Source organism: Cajanus cajan, chromosome 3 (genome assembly GCF_000230855.2).
Source record: "Cajanus cajan strain Asha chromosome 3, NIPB_CcT2T_4, whole genome shotgun sequence".
In the NCBI taxonomy this organism is placed as follows: Eukaryota; Viridiplantae; Streptophyta; class Magnoliopsida; order Fabales; family Fabaceae; genus Cajanus; species Cajanus cajan.
Genome location: NC_138519.1, coordinates 29,689,439 through 29,705,712, shown reverse-complemented (window position 1 = coordinate 29,705,712; position 16,274 = coordinate 29,689,439). Strand labels below are relative to the sequence as shown.

The 16,274-nt window shown below is 32.2% G+C and overlaps 1 long non-coding RNA gene and 1 pseudogene across 1 annotated transcript; one reads left to right on the top strand and one right to left on the bottom strand.

Annotated features, from left to right (window-relative positions):
• Positions 1 to 4,437: 4,437 nt before the first annotated feature.
• LOC145955720 (heparanase-like protein 2) lies at positions 4,438 to 9,264 on the bottom strand (annotated as a pseudogene).
• Positions 9,265 to 10,409: 1,145 nt separating this feature from the next.
• LOC114915687 (uncharacterized) lies at positions 10,410 to 12,649 on the top strand. The gene is made up of 2 exons (XR_014432385.1): positions 10,410 to 10,550; positions 10,655 to 12,649. It is a non-coding gene; the product is annotated as an uncharacterized LOC114915687 (long non-coding RNA).
• Positions 12,650 to 16,274: the final 3,625 nt, after the last annotated feature.

Here is a 16,274-nt window from a genome sequence, read left to right as displayed (position 1 = left end):
AGATGTTTTGTTCACTATCTTGTTGTGTTTAGACTGTTCTATTGGACATTTAGAACTTTGATGACTTTTTTGCTTTTGCATTATTGACATTTTTTGGATAAATTTTCAACTTTAAGGTGTTCTTTGAAGTGTTCTCTTAGATGGTGTGATATGGGAATAAATAGAAGAATCCTTCACAAGATAAAAATGCGGGAAGTTAGAAAAAGGAGTCAAATATTGGAGATAAAAAAATAAAGAGAAAAAAATAATGCCTAGTTCTTATTAGAGAAAAAAAAATAATCACCTAGTCAAGAGACATAGTCCCTGACAATGATGCCACAAACATGACATGCAAAAACCACAATTGTTTGGTATCGTAACGTAAGAGTCATTCTTTCCAAAATAGATTATGGGTTTGACTTTGAAATTCTTTATGTTTAAATGGAGTTAAATCTAGAATATGAAAATTAGATTTTAGATATGAGTTTTGTAAATTCAAAGTATAAAACTTGATATAGGAAAATATTAAGTAGTGAAACAGATAAAAATTCAATTTAAGGAAATATCTCGTATTAGAGTTCAAGCTGTGAAACTGTGACACCCTTACTACCCCAACACATATATCGTAATAATGTAATTAAATTATGGAAAATAAACTTTCACAGTTGGTAAAAGAGTTCACGTAAAAACCTTCACAAATGTTCTTCAATATCCAAAATGATTGAAAAATGAACATTGGAAAATAAAACATAAGAGTTTACATATTATTTTTAAAAATAATAAATACAACTCCAAATCCATATAAAAATTCCATATCCTAGAATTTTCTTCCCCGATGTCACAATATCAGAGGACACCTACAATTCAACTGTTGGCATCCTAGATGCCACTCAAAGCTGGATCTTCCTCACCTAAAACATCCACAATTTGTACGGTGAGAAAAGAAAGCATCTATATATAAAGCACATAAGGAAAACGCAACATATCGTCTCATTATAACTCTATACTTAATAAAATATTCATAAACATTTCAACATATCATAACTCGATCAATCATGCATCATTATCACGTCATAATTCGTAATCACCCCAATCATCACAAATCTTGCACTTCACACTATGCCAAGGTCACGTTACCCATTTAACATTCCAAGGCTGTGCTCACCCCTGATATAACATTGTGCCAAGGTCACGTTTCCCCTGTTGCATATCTAGCCCAGGGTCGTGCTCACACCCGACATGTTATCCAAGGTCACGATACCCACGTAACAATCCAAGGCCGTGCTCACCCCTGATATAACACTGTGCCAAGGTCACGTTTCCCCTGTAGCATTTCTAGCCCAGGGTCGTGCTCACCCATGACATGTTATCCAAGGTCACGATACCCACGTAACAATCCAGAGCCATGCTCACCCCTGATATAACACTGTGCCAAGGTCACGTTACCCCTAACCTAGGGTCGTGCTCACCCCTGACATGTTATCCAAGGTCACGATACCCATGTAACAATCCAGGGTCGTGCTCACCCCTGGTCATAAGTGTGAAGAACCACAATCACATCACATTCACATTCCACACAACATCCCATCTCATGTTCACATACTCACATCATAATTAATTGGGTAGTTAAGTCATAACATACCATTCGTAACATCATGTTATCAATTAATATAATAATCAATGGAATTACACATTTAATATAATCTTAACATAAACAGTAAAACCCCCAATTGTTCCAAAACCTAACTCACAGGCACTTTTATACAATTTCGTTCTCTCTCCCAGATCATCATTCTTACAAATTAAATATATATTTCTAATCCTCGACACATACAGTATCTAATGGGATCATTAACTCCTCAAACAGAAATAATCCAAATTTTCCAAAACCTAACTTACAGGCACTTTTCTATAATTTTGTTCTCTCTCTCAGAGCATCATTTTTACAAATTAATCATATATTCGTAGTCCTAAATACATACAGAATCACATAAGACCAATAATTCTCCAAACAGAACTAATTATAAAATTACTCATAATCCTAAGGGACTTTTCCTCTACCCAATTCCCATATGTAACTCTACATATAAAAAATCTTCTTTTCTCCCGTACCTGGATAAACAGTAGTTGAAACTAAAACAGAGATCTCCTTGGTCTCCTCCTCTAAGTGCCCCTCGTTCTTCAGAGACTATAGAAGGGAAAGAAGAGAATGTAGAAGAAAGAAGTCAGAACTGAAAAATATGATTTTGGGAGTTCCAAAGCACTCAATTTATAGGCATCAAGTTTTATGGAATGGCCTGTTTCAAATCAGGAATGGCCCATTCTGAAATCTCACGTCATATGTAAAATTCACATCCAGAACGGTCTGTTCTCAAATCCGAACGGCCTGTTCTGGGATTGCAATTAAACCCATAACGGCCATATTTGGAACGGTCCGTTCTCATCCCTGGAACGGCCGTTCTCATCTTTGGAATGCCCCGTTCCAATCTAGGGTTATAGGCCAGTTTGGTGGTTTAGAACTGCCCGTTCCAATTTAAGAACGGCCCGTTCTGGGCTACTAAATCACCCCTAAAAATTACTAAGTTACCCTCAATTAAAGTATAAAAATTGGGGTGTTACAAGAACTAAACAAAGTACTCAATTGCCCTTACATTTCTTAAAAGTTATATTCTAGCAGAATAAATATAAGGTGTCATTACAACAAAATTCTCATACAGTGACACACACCCTATAGTGACACTATATATGTCACTAAAAATTACTTTTATCCACACAATGACTACAATATATGTTGGTATATTATTAAAAAGTATGAGTATAGACTATTGTGACACAAAAAATACGTTGTTAAATTTCATTCAAAATCAATACTAAAGCTGTGTGTAATCTATATGTCAAATAAACATATACCTACATATATTGTACCTATAGTGACACTTTTTATATGTCGCTACATGTAACATTTCTTGTAGTGTGTTCTCCATTCTATCTCTAGATACGAAGTGTAATGAGCCAACAAGTCACAACACTTACTATATAGCATAACGACTAAGCAACGGGAAACAAAAACATCTTTTAACCTAATGATGGAAACTTGTGAGAAATGGTAGGCGTCTTGTTCCACTTGCATCCTACATCCTTCAATCTTCATCCATGCCAACAAAACTTGAAAATAAAACTTTGAATGGAAGACTGGATAGTGGAGAAGTGGTGCAACCTTCAAGCAAATGATAAACCAAGAGATGATGTTCTTTCCACAAGGAAAAGTTCCTTGATGAAAGAACTTAAGGAGTCACACTCTCATAGAGTGAACCCAAGACTTTTGAAGTGAGAATCAATAATGATTTTGCTAACAATGATTAAAAGTGACATAGGATTACAAGGTTTCTCGTATATATAGACTAACCTAGCTTACAGAGCAAGATAAGCAAACCATGGTTAGAAATGAACCAAGGTTACCAACCAAGCTAAGATGGTGCACCCCAAAATTGAATTTGATTTCAAATATTAGGCCCCAACTCTCATGGATCTAGGATCCATGTGCCATGTGTCATGTGCTACCATGTGACACAGATCTAGAATAGCCTATAAGAGCTTGCCACGTGGCAAATGTTAAAGGTGTGACTAATGTGTTGGGCATGTGACTATAGGAATAGGTACCACCTCTGTTGGCCTAAATACAAATCATTTTAGCTATATCTTCTACGTACTAGTTGCACCCCCTTAAACTACTAATTACACCCATAGAAGAAAATATAAGGAATTAAATTTCTACACTACTTGGCCCAAAACACGAGGTCAAAATAAAAAAGAACAAGAAAATACAAGGAATAAGAAATGGACAAAAAGATACCCAAAGCTCAATCATGAGTTTGGGCCTTTTTCCTTCAAGCCTAGCCCATGTCTTCTTGGTATGCTTGGACTTTATTATTTAAATAATACTTGGTGATTGAAGCTTGGAAAGACTTTGTTTTTCAAAGAATACTTGAGTAGTTTGCTTGAAGCGGAATATCAAAGCAAGCTTTGGATTGAACTAGAAGTGGCTTGTTAAAGAATACTTGTATCTTTGAAAAGATAGTCGAACATGATCAAGAATTACAAACAATCTCAGTGGTTCAGATGAACTAGTATGCCAAAATCATGTGTTCTTTGTTCTTGCTTTGTTTGCATTATTGAAGGGTTATGCTTCTTTCATCCACTTAATTTTGTTTCCTATTTTTTGCAAGATGATTAATATAAAAATTTCATCAAAAGTTTTAATGAATTAATACGTGCAATCTTTTACTTTAGATATTTCTCTATCTTAATTTAATTCTTATTTAAAATTTTATAGAGTTCAAGAATATAAACATCATAATTTAAATTTTTTAGCTATATTGGAAAGTAAGAACAATTAGTTATATTTTATGCACTCTTATTAATGAATAAATTTACATCTAATTAATACATTATTTGTCTACCAAGAAAATTAACTCATTTATTTCATAAATACATTTAAAAAATATCTAATTAATATATTATTTTCTATAATAGTATTTTGAATACTTTATTTAATTGAAATATTGACCAAACTATTGTGGTGGTGAAAACAGAAAAGTAGAGGATGTTGGTTGTTGGGTTGGGAAAAGTCTGATACCTTGGTTATAAAGTTGATTCATAAGGGTACTCATTACTCATGTGAGCCACTTATGTTGATTATCATGAAAAAAAAATTGTGATGTTCAATTTGCGGTTGGAGAGAACTTATATGAGCGATAAGGGTGGAAGTAATTCCATGAGGACTTAAATTTGATGCTCATTGTCGTTGTTGTAATTTTTTGTACCATTAAGGAAAACATATAATAGAAAATTCATTCATGGATTGCTCATTCCTAAAACGAGTCCATACAATAGTTAAACTTTAATTATTAAGTAACATAAAAAAATATTCTTTGAAAATTAATTCTATTGCTATCTTACAACTTATCTAATCTCAAATTGAATCTAAAAAATTATGTCTTAAAAAATATTTGTTAACAATGACAACAATTATAAGTATTGCTCATTATATTTTAAAAATATTACATATACAAAAAAGTAATTTTTTTAGTATTACTCATTAAATAATTTTAAAAGGGCATTAATTAATTTTGTATATATTTCCTTTTAAAAACTTTGATTTAGAAAGAAATTAGTGTCACAACCACTAATATCGAATTGATGCTCAATAGAACACAATTTTATTTCAAAATGAATATGTTATTTTAAATTTATTTTTTTTATAATTTTCCTTTACGGATAATAAAATATATAAAAGTACATTTATTTTATGTTTTAAAATCAACTCAAGTTAACCGTGAATATAATAAAATTAAGTGATTTGGGATGTATATACGAAAAAATAAAAAATTATAAGAATTGAGTTTTTACAACAAGAACTCAAATAATCAATCTCAAATTGGATGTTTGGTCAATTACGATCACATTTATCAAAATAATTTTTATTCGTCAAACTATTTTTATGAAACTCCATTCATATGTTCATTTGAATGTTACTTTATTTTTTAGATTGAATTTCATAACAAAACTAAATTAATTTTCTCTATAACTTTCTACCTATAATAAAACCTCTCAAATTAATAATCTAACACAATAATCACATATACACATATTTATATATACATAAATTGAGTAATCGTTCTAATAAATCAACTACAAATTGTTCAATAAAATTTATTACCTAGATAGTAATTAGAATTAAAAGTAATTGTCCACAATAACTTTTTACGGTTTTGTTGTCTTGTTGCTGATTGATATTATGTGCATGTGCTGGCTTAATGAAGCTCTATATATGTACAAATTGTTGTTTCGTACTTTACTAAATAATATTTTGTGCCTGTTATCCACATGTTGGTGCATTGAAGCTCTTGGTATAAACAAATACAATTGAGTCAGGCTCTACTTTGACAGGAGAAGAAGCATCCACCAATCGTGGTTTCATTTCTGGGATGTCTAGTGATTCTGTCAGCTGTAGTGGAGTTCCATTCAACAACACCACATCACTTCGAATGTTTCCATCCTTGGGTGTTAGATGGTATTCTTCCCTCATAGTCATTGGTACTCTTCCTGGTACCGTCTCCAAGACAGGGTACAAATTCATGTCATCAACGAAGGATACATTGAAAGTAGTGGAATTGGACATGTTTATAAGTAGCATAGTGACACCGGGCTGAAATTAAGGAGAGCAACAACAAGTGCTTAATGAAAAAGAAAAAAAGGATTAAGAACAAATGGCACGCATTGACCTTAAAACGATATGGAAACTTCTTAGTTTTACTTTATTTAAGTAGTTTTCCCCAAATAATTGTTACAATTTATGATATGATATTTATGTTTCAGTAGCATGATGTTGTTAATGTCTATACGAGTAGTTTTATTTTTATGAAGAGTAATAAAAAAATAGAGAAAAAAAAACAAGACATTTTGAGATAAATGAGCTTACCCCTTTCTTGGAACAATGTGCGTAAGCACGTAAAAATGGTGATCCTTCATGAGAAACTGAAAGGACTTTGCTTCCCATGAGTCGATGCCACAAAAGCGCTCTAATCAATCGAAAGGTGTTATCATTAGAAAGACATGTGAATTGATAACTAAGTCTTGATCAATTTGGATGTTTCATAATTTTTTGTAGAATATTAATTTGAAAAATATAACAATTAAAGCATATTGATTGTCCTTGCTAACGTAAGTTCTAACTGAATTGGATATTCATCAGTAACAAGTTCCTTTCACACACACATGACATGACTTACCCATAATAATCCGGGTTAGGGATGAAGGTTGTTGTGTTTAGCAAGCCATAGTTTCCTCCAACCAAAGTTTGTCTACAATAAACCTTGTGGTTTAAGGTTGATGTCATGCCTAATTGGTCCAAGTACCTAGTTATTAAGTTAAAATATTTTAACATACATAGATACATATACATATACATATATATATATATATATATACTTGAAAATTTTGAAAAGGAAGCAAAAAACTCAATTCATTGGCATATTAGACTAACCAAAACCCATTAACAAAAGTGTGAGACACATCTTTGCTACCACTGTTATAGGCTCCTCCAGCTTCCCCAACCCATGGTGCTGCCCATGGCGTGAATTCCTTGACTGCTTGAGCAACACTTTTGAAAGTTTCAGCAACTTGGCTCAAGTAATATGGGTCTTGAAACTTGTTGATAATATCCTTGTCAACACCTTTAAAACAAACCAATCATTAAGAGCTAGCAAACTAGTGAAATGTGTGCTATAGCTATTGTCCAAAAGTACAATATATATATATATATATATATATATATATACACATATATACATACCAGCACCAAGGTTGTAAATGTGGTGGGTCACTCCATCAACCACACCAGGCCCAACATTCAGTAAGAAGCTTTCAAACCACTCCTTACCATAGAAACCACCAGGGCCTAACACTTTAGGCCTTCTAGAAACATCAGGGTATAGTAGATTAACTATACGTCTAAGCCTAGTAATGTCTTTAGCATATTGAACACTGTCTACCCTGGCTCCTATCCCCGCAGCACATAGCTCATTTCCTATTAAGCACCATAAATCATAATGCACATGGGATAGATCGGGGAAAATAAAAAGCAATTTACGTGTGTGTGTGTATACGTCATTCAAATATCAAAAGCAGAATATAAATTAATCAAGGCTTTGATTTAGCTACCCAATTCATATGAATCTATTTTTGTATCCTTTTGATATTGTGTACTTCATGAGACTTATGGCATTTTTTGCATTCCAGTTTCCCACCCAATTCAACTTGTGTTCCACAAAATTTTTCTTTCCAGCGAGAGCATTCAAGCCAAAAATTAACTTCACTCTGAAAAATAAATATACAAAACAAACATAGATGCATGTGAGAATTGAATGTAGCATGCTAGTAACATATATCATAGTACGCTCTGTTGAGAAAAGAATGGTAAGTAATTAAACAAGTACCCTGTTTTGTTAAAAAAGTCATGTACTTCATCCCATCTCATTTTGGGAAGGCATGCTGTGCTGAAACCAAAAAGACCACCTTCTTTCTTTTTGAAATGGGGACATTTCTTTTGCTTCCCAAATTGATAAACAATTTGATCTTCCACTGAACCTCCTAATCTGATCCTCAGGGGATTAAAAGCTGCCAAAGTTTGGAATGATAAAAAATGTGAAATTCATAAATTGATATTGTCTACCCATGATCATATGATATATGTTACACATCGGACCATTAAAATGCCACATCTTGCCTCGACTAAACTAAAGAATGAGGACAATGAAAATTATCGATACAAAAACAAATAGCCTAAAAGGGCCAACAATATTTTTTGCATGTTTTTTCTTTTTAAAATAATCATATGATTAGAGTTGAGAAAAATAGAACTTACCCTTGATGGCATTTGATAGAACTTTGTTACTTAAGTCCTGCAAAAGTTGACAAAACAAAACATGGGACAACTAGTTAAATTTTTTTATTCAAATTATGTAAGACGAAAATACGTATGTTCATTGGTCCCTAATGTTAAATACCAAATTCAAAATGCCTGTTTGTCCCCAGGGGCAGTCATTGTAATTGCACTTATTAGCAGGCCACCAGTCCAAAGTCGCACAAATAAAATTATTATCTGTTGTAGCAATGGATGTTACCCCTTTAACTACGATTTTCACATCTTCTGCTGAAGACAAGGTAAATAATAAAAGAACAACATAACATAGAGTTACTTTCACATCCATTATGAGAAGTGATTGAAAAGAAACACGGAAAATCACACCAAGTCATTGGATTTTATGCAACTTTTATATTCTTGCTACTTGCCAATATTAGTCGACCTAATCACTTATTTTACGCAAGTTTTACCTGTTTTTGTTTGTCTTAAATTGTTTTAAGGATCATGTATCTAGTCATTACTTTTCTAGAAATTCAATCATTTTGTGCTTTAATCTATCTGTATTTTTATATGCAACGATATTCCTATCACTACTAGAAAATCACTATTCTACATCGCCAATTTTACATCGGTTTAGATAGAACCGATGTAAAAATTGGATGCGGTGGCATATTCGTAAATATGAGTTAAATGCAAAGCAAATCTACATCGGTTATGTACAAAACCGATGTAATTATTGAACATTTTACATCATTTTTATTCAGACCGATGTAAACTTAAATTCGCGGTGGCAAACTTGTAAATATTTTCAAGTAGATCTACATCGGTTTTCAAAATAACCGATGTAGTGCCTCAAAAATTAAAATGAAGCCCGTGAAAGCAAACCCTAGCACCCCTTTTCTTTTCAACCTTTTCTCTTATCTGGCGAGCGCCTCCAACATGAAGGTGGGCGTCCACGCGAGCGTGGAGAGGCTCCTCCTGGGCGGCGGCGCCGTGATCGGAGTCCTCTTTAGGGACATGAGAGGGATGTACCACGAGGTGTTGGAGCGTCCCGGAAGCCCTCATAACCGCCGAGCTAACCACCGCCTTTCCCGGCAACGGCGGTTTCGTCATTTGGGCCTCACGGGGCTTTCCCGCCGACTCGCAATTCTCTGCTCAACGCTCGCTCTCTCCTTTCTCAACTACACCGATCTCACCATCGTCGGCTACGTCGCCGTCGTTCTCGCTGTGGTTTCTATTAATTCCAAATTTTTCCCCTCTTTTTACACTTATTGAGTTGTGCTTTGTGGATTTTGTGAAAATTCCAAGTGGCATTCCTGTTCTATATGCTTACAGGTTTATCCCCCATCGGATCAGATTTTGTCAACTATTTGTTTTGTTTCGTTACGTTTCTAGATTTTCCTTTTTTTTCTGTGTGCATTTCCTATTTCATGTTTTGTGCCAGTTTTGACACGTTTCCTTGGATTTGATTCATTTTCTTTTATAGATTTGTGAAACGATTTTGTTATTTTTTTTTATTAATTATGTATAATAAATTGTATATGGCTTTTGGAATTTGGAGTCATTGAAAAAAAATGTGGATATCATGCATGTTGATGGCTTGATCTTGCAAAATCAGTGGTTACATTCCTGTTGAATTGAAAGAGAATAGAAAATTTTAGTTTGCTTCGATGTAAATTAGACTGAGTTGAACGTGAAGTGGTAAATTCAAGAATAAATATGTATTTGATTTTGGAGTACCAAATGATTCGCGATATATTTATTGTTATTAAATGCTATATTTTCTTGGTGGTTGCATGAAAGCAATGATTTGTTTTTATGTACAATATATGTTAGTTTTCTTTTGTTATTCTAAGGTATGTGGATATGATTGTTTTCCTCTAAATAAAGTCTGACTATTCTTTGAGTTCATGACTCTTTGATACTGTGGTAATTCCATAATGTGATTTCTCTAATCAAAAACACAATTTTTTAATTTTAATTTTAATTTCTATCTTTATTGAAATTTTAGCTTTACTTTGTTTCTTTGGTTTGATTTGTGAGTTTTTCCAGACTTTCAAATTCTAATGTGCCTGATTTTGCTATATGGAATATGCTACACTATAATGGAGATGGATTTTTTCCCTGAATATGGTGACGCCAACCGGTACAAAGTTCAAGAAGTCATTGGGAAGGGAAGTGTTTTTAATTTGGGATGTGTTTTTAATTTGGTAAAAAATTTAATACATGTTCTGTTCCGTGGTTCTGCAGCTCCCGCGTGATTGACCTGCTTGTTCACGTTGCCAAGAAGTCTGCATAAATTGTAACTTATGTTTATGTCTAGCTGAACTTTGATTTTACAGAATCATTTATATTTTGTAATGTTGCATTGTTCAATTAATGGTCAATTCTATATTTCTAATTTCTATTAAGCCCTCTTGTGCAAGAGCCATTTGGACTAAAAAGTGTGAAAATGCATAAGTTTTTGTTGTAGCTTGAATTGAACCTATCTTGGGTAGTGTGTTATCAAATACAATTAACCAATTCTGCTCTTTGTAATTTGTTTGTTTTCTACTTGAACTTGCTATTATAGAATACGTGTTCATTTGATTGTAATCTGCCATTTTTTGGTGCAGGTGTATAGCCAGCCACTTTTTGCCACATTTGAAAATTGGTTCCGTTTTAAATTCCCAGATAGTATTGAATTCTTTTTGGGCTGGTGCATCATCATATAAATTAGCATTTTCATTTTGGATTAATATGTTGAACCCATGATTTAGCATATTCTGATTGGGATTGATTAGATTTTGATGTTTAATCAGTGGTTTGATAAGGAATTGTTTTATAAATTGGTTTATTGATTTAAAAGGCGCTTAATTCCGTAGGTATATTCTTGGAATTAATTGACATTTAATTGATTAATTTTAGGGTAAAAAATGAATTGAAACAAGAATTGTGATAGAGCTTTAGAAATTGATGATAGGTCCGATTAGAAAACTTGTGGATTAGTTGTTTTTATTGAATTTATTTCTCTTTATCAATTTGCAATTTGTTTTCGTTCTTAAACCGATTCCCTTTATTTGTTTAGTTTTTTGCACGTTCTTAATTGGTTGATAACAATTAAAGCTCTTGGAGAGAAGACCAAGACTTATATTATCTCGTTATAAACCAATATAAAAATAATTAGTTATATGAAGAAGTTCATATCTGTAATGTGCTACTGATCTTAGAAATTCTTTTTATATAAACCAATAAAAAAAATTAGCAGGTGAACATACCAAGAGAGTAGGCTATTGTGTCTCTCTGTTTTATTTGTCTTTTAATGTATTGTTTAGGTATAAAATGATAAGTTCTACCAACCGAGTGATGCATATTCATGATAGTTTATGTTGTTTAACTTGAGTTATTTTTGGTACCTGTTCTTTACTATCAACATCATCTTTTAATTCAAGCTGGTTCACAGAATATTACTAATAGTAGGTGTTTATCATACTTCTGATTCCACCTGCTTTATAACAGAACATAGGTTGTGTTGGATGCTGCAAAAAAACTCCAGTACCTTAATTAGGATGGCCTTTTAGAGTTGAATATGTGAATAATACATTTCAACAGAACCTGTATTAATGAGTCACTTGTTTGATTCGGAATTTGATTGGAATGAGATGGAATTTTTGATAAAATGGAAAGGGCAGTCTCATTTGCGCTAGTATTCGGTATGTTTTCTACTATCTTTTGTATTTTATTAGGCAATAACCATTTTCTACGTTTAAGGTTTGAAAATCATTGTTTCATCAATGACCTTTGTTGGGTTTTATTTCTTACTTTTAAGAAACTATGGGTGAGTTCTATGACATCTACCTGGATATATACCCAGAATGGTCATTGATATGTGACTCGGGATATTTTATGATCTTGATGTATAAAATGAATTTTGTTTATTCCAATGTTGATTCTGAGTCTTTCTAATCAAAATTTCAGTTGGAGGATGCAATATTGGACTTTGCTGAAGGGTTGAGAGTTATTGGAGTAAGACCCAATGAGAAACTTGCACTTTGCTGATAATTCATGTCGCTGGCTTGTAGCAGATCTAGGTGTTTAGAATTACTTGTATTATTTATTGCTTTGCTTCTGATGTAGTTAGCTTGCTTATGGAGCCTAATCTTTTTTGCTTTCATACTTTATTCCTTTGAACAAAATGCTATGCAAAATACTTTTGTAGCAAAATATCTTGAGTTCACTGAATGAAAATGAATTTTATTTTTCACAGCCGGAGCTGTGCTAAGCTCAGTAGCTGATTTACAATATTCACATGCTTGTGAGTTGTGTAGAATCAATATACTTACATACTGTTTATTGTAGGAATTGATATTTGATTGCTTTGGCTGCTGTTATCATTCATCTGTGGTCTGCTGGCCTTTACTATAGTTTCCTGGCAGCTCTGATTTTTTTTTTAAATACACAACTATTTATCCTTGAAGTTATGCTTATAATTTTGTTTGTTTTTCTCCCTATTTAATATATGAACTGTGGGGTATAATATCTCGGCCTCTATTTTGTTGAGGGTTTCTTGGTGTTTCGGTGGCTTATGATTTGTTTCTTGAAAAAAATTATATATATATATATATATATATATATATATATATTCTTTAAATGCCTCTGAGTAATAGGAAATAATGAGCATACATTTGTATTTAATTACAGATAGTCAGAAATAATCCAAAAATAAGCATGATTTTTTTTTAAAAAAAAAATGTAATCTACATCGGTTCTGTTGAGAACCGATGTAAAAACCCATACATTTTCTACGTTGCTTTATTCTACATCGGTTCTAAAACCGATGTAGATGACTTTAGAGAACCGATGTAAAATATGCATCTTGTAGTAGTGTATATCAGTTTTGTCTTTAACACGAAACCCTTTTTCTTAATAGAAGTAAAATTTCGGTCAAACATATGGCATATAAGACTTTATTAGCAAAAATTGCTGGCTAACAATTGTTTTTTTTTTGTTATTTTCAATAACGGTTTAATTTATATGCAAGTATTGACAAACTTTAGGATAAGTCCTATTAGTTACCTTTCTTAACTGATTGTGTATATTGAAAAAAAACAACTAATTTAGGGATATTAAATTCAATTACTATCTCCCTTAAGTATTATGTTGAAATATTAAACTTTTTGCCTAATAACAAATCACATATGAAATATGACTTTTAAGATAGTTGCAATAATAAAATTCAAAAAGTTTTATGATACATACGTGTTTAGTAATATGTGATTGAATAACGATGTATAAAATGTTTAACTATAATCTCATTGCACTTTAGTTAAATTCAAATTTCTCTCTTCCAACATATTTCTGTAAAACAAAATAATTTATGTATTGATGGTGTAAATATTGACTTTTACACCAATCCTACATTAGAATCATATATGGCATGTTGATTGACTTTAATAATAATCAACCTAAAAGTTACATTTAAATTATCATTATTTCCGATTGGTTGGCAATGCAAATTTTTTACATCAATTTGTTTAATACTTTAAATAAAACAAATACTAACAAGTGCTCGAGATATTGGAAAACAAAATAATAAACAGCAAACACAAAATACTTATGACATAGGAATATATTCATTCAAATCATTTATAATTATTTTTAGATATCTTTTATGTTCAAATTGTCATATTATAATTAGAACATACACAAATTTATAATTAGGATACGTTCTAGTCATGATATTTAAGTTATTTATATTATGTGATTTTCAAATTAAAATTAGTGTGTATATAGTTTTTAAATTAGAATTGATTATGAGTTTTCATAAAAAGATATTTATTGTGACCATGAAGGACATCACCCTTACAATTTATTTTTTTATTTATTTATGGGTTGTTTCTCTATATTTTTAGATTGTATATATATTTGTTGAGTTTTTAATTTCTACAACATTTTTTGTCACATTCCATTTCTTCTTTTTTATTATCATCACATTTCTGGTAAACCATCTCTACTTTTATTTGGATTTCCTTATGCTTTACATAAAAATATTTTTAATTATTATATTAGTGTATGAGTGGTTATATGTATTCTATTTTTTGAATTTCTCTTTTAATTATTTAGATGTTTTGTTCACTATCTTGTTGTGTTTAGACTGTTTTATTGGACATTTAGAACTTTGATGACTTTTTTGCTTTTGCATTATTGATATTTTTTTGGATAAATTTTCAACTTTAGGGTCTTCTTTGAAGTGTTCTCTTAGATGGTGTGATATGGGAATAAATAGAAGAATCCTTCACAAGATAAAAATGCGGGAAGTTAAAAAAAAGAGTCAAATATTGGAGATAAAAAAATAAAGAGAAAAAAATAATGCCTAGTTCTTATTAGAGAAAAAAAAATAATCACCTAGTTAAGAGACATAGTCCCTGACAATGATGCCACAAACATGACATGCAAAAACCACAAGTGTTTGGTATCGTAACGTAAGATTCATTCTTTCCAAAACGGATTATGCGTTTGACTTTGAAATTATTTATGTTTAAATGGAGTTAAATCTAGAATATGAAAATTAGATTTTAGATATGAGTTTTGTAAATTCAAAGTATAAAATTTGATATAGGAAAATATTAAGTAGTGAAACAGATAAAAATTCAATTTAAGGAAATATCTCGTATTAGAGTTCAAGCCGTGCTCACCCCTGATATAACACTGTGCCAAGGTCACGTTTCTCCTGTAGCATTTCTAGCCCAGGGTCGTGCTCACCCATGACATGTTATCCAAGGTCATGATACCCACGTAACAATCCAGAGCCATGCTCACCAATGATATAACACTGTGCCAAGGTCACGTTACCCCTAACCTAGGGTCGTGCTCACCCCTGGCATGTTATCCAAGGTCACGATACCCATGTAACAATCCAGGGTCGTGCTCAACCCTGGTCATAAGTGTGAAGAACCACAATCACATCACATTCACATTCCACACAACATCCCATCTCATGTTCACATACTCACATCATAATTAATTGGTTAGTTAAGTCATAACATACCATTCGCAACATCATGTTATCAATTAATATAATAATCAATGGAATTACACATTTAATATAATCTTAACATAAACAGTAAAACCTCCAATTGTTCCAAAACCTAATTCACAGGCACTTTTCTACAATTTCGTTCTCTCTCCCAGATCATCATTCTTAAAAATTAAATATATATTTCTAATCCTCAACACATACAGTATCTAATGGGATCATTAACTCCTCAAATAGAAATAATCCAATTTTTCCAAAACCTAACTTACAGACAATTTTTTATAATTTCGTTCTCTCTCTCAGAGCATCATTTTTACAAATTAATCATATATTTGTAGTCCTAAATACATACAGAATCACATAAGACCAATAATTCTCCAAACAGAACTAATTATAAAATTACTCATAATCCTAAGGGACTCTTCCTCTACCCAATTCCCATATGTAACTCTACATATAAAAAATCTTTTTTTCTCCCATACCTGGATAAACAGCAGTTGAAACTAAAACAGAGATCTCCTTGGTCTCCTCCTCTAAGTGCCCCTCGTTCTTTAGAGACTGTAGAAGGAAAAGAAGAGAATGTAGAAGAAAGAAGTCAGAACTAAAAGAAGTCAGAACTGAAAAATATGATTTTCGGAGTGCCAGAGCACTCAATTTATAGGCATCAAGTTTCATGGAATGGCCTGTTTCAAATCAGGAATGGCCCATTCTGAAATCTCACGTCATGTGTAAAATTCACATCCAGAACGGCCTGTTCTCAAATCAGAACGGCCTGTTCTGGGATTGCAATTAAACCCATAACGACCATATTTGGAACGGTCCGTTCTCATCCCTGGAACGGCCGTTCTCATCTTT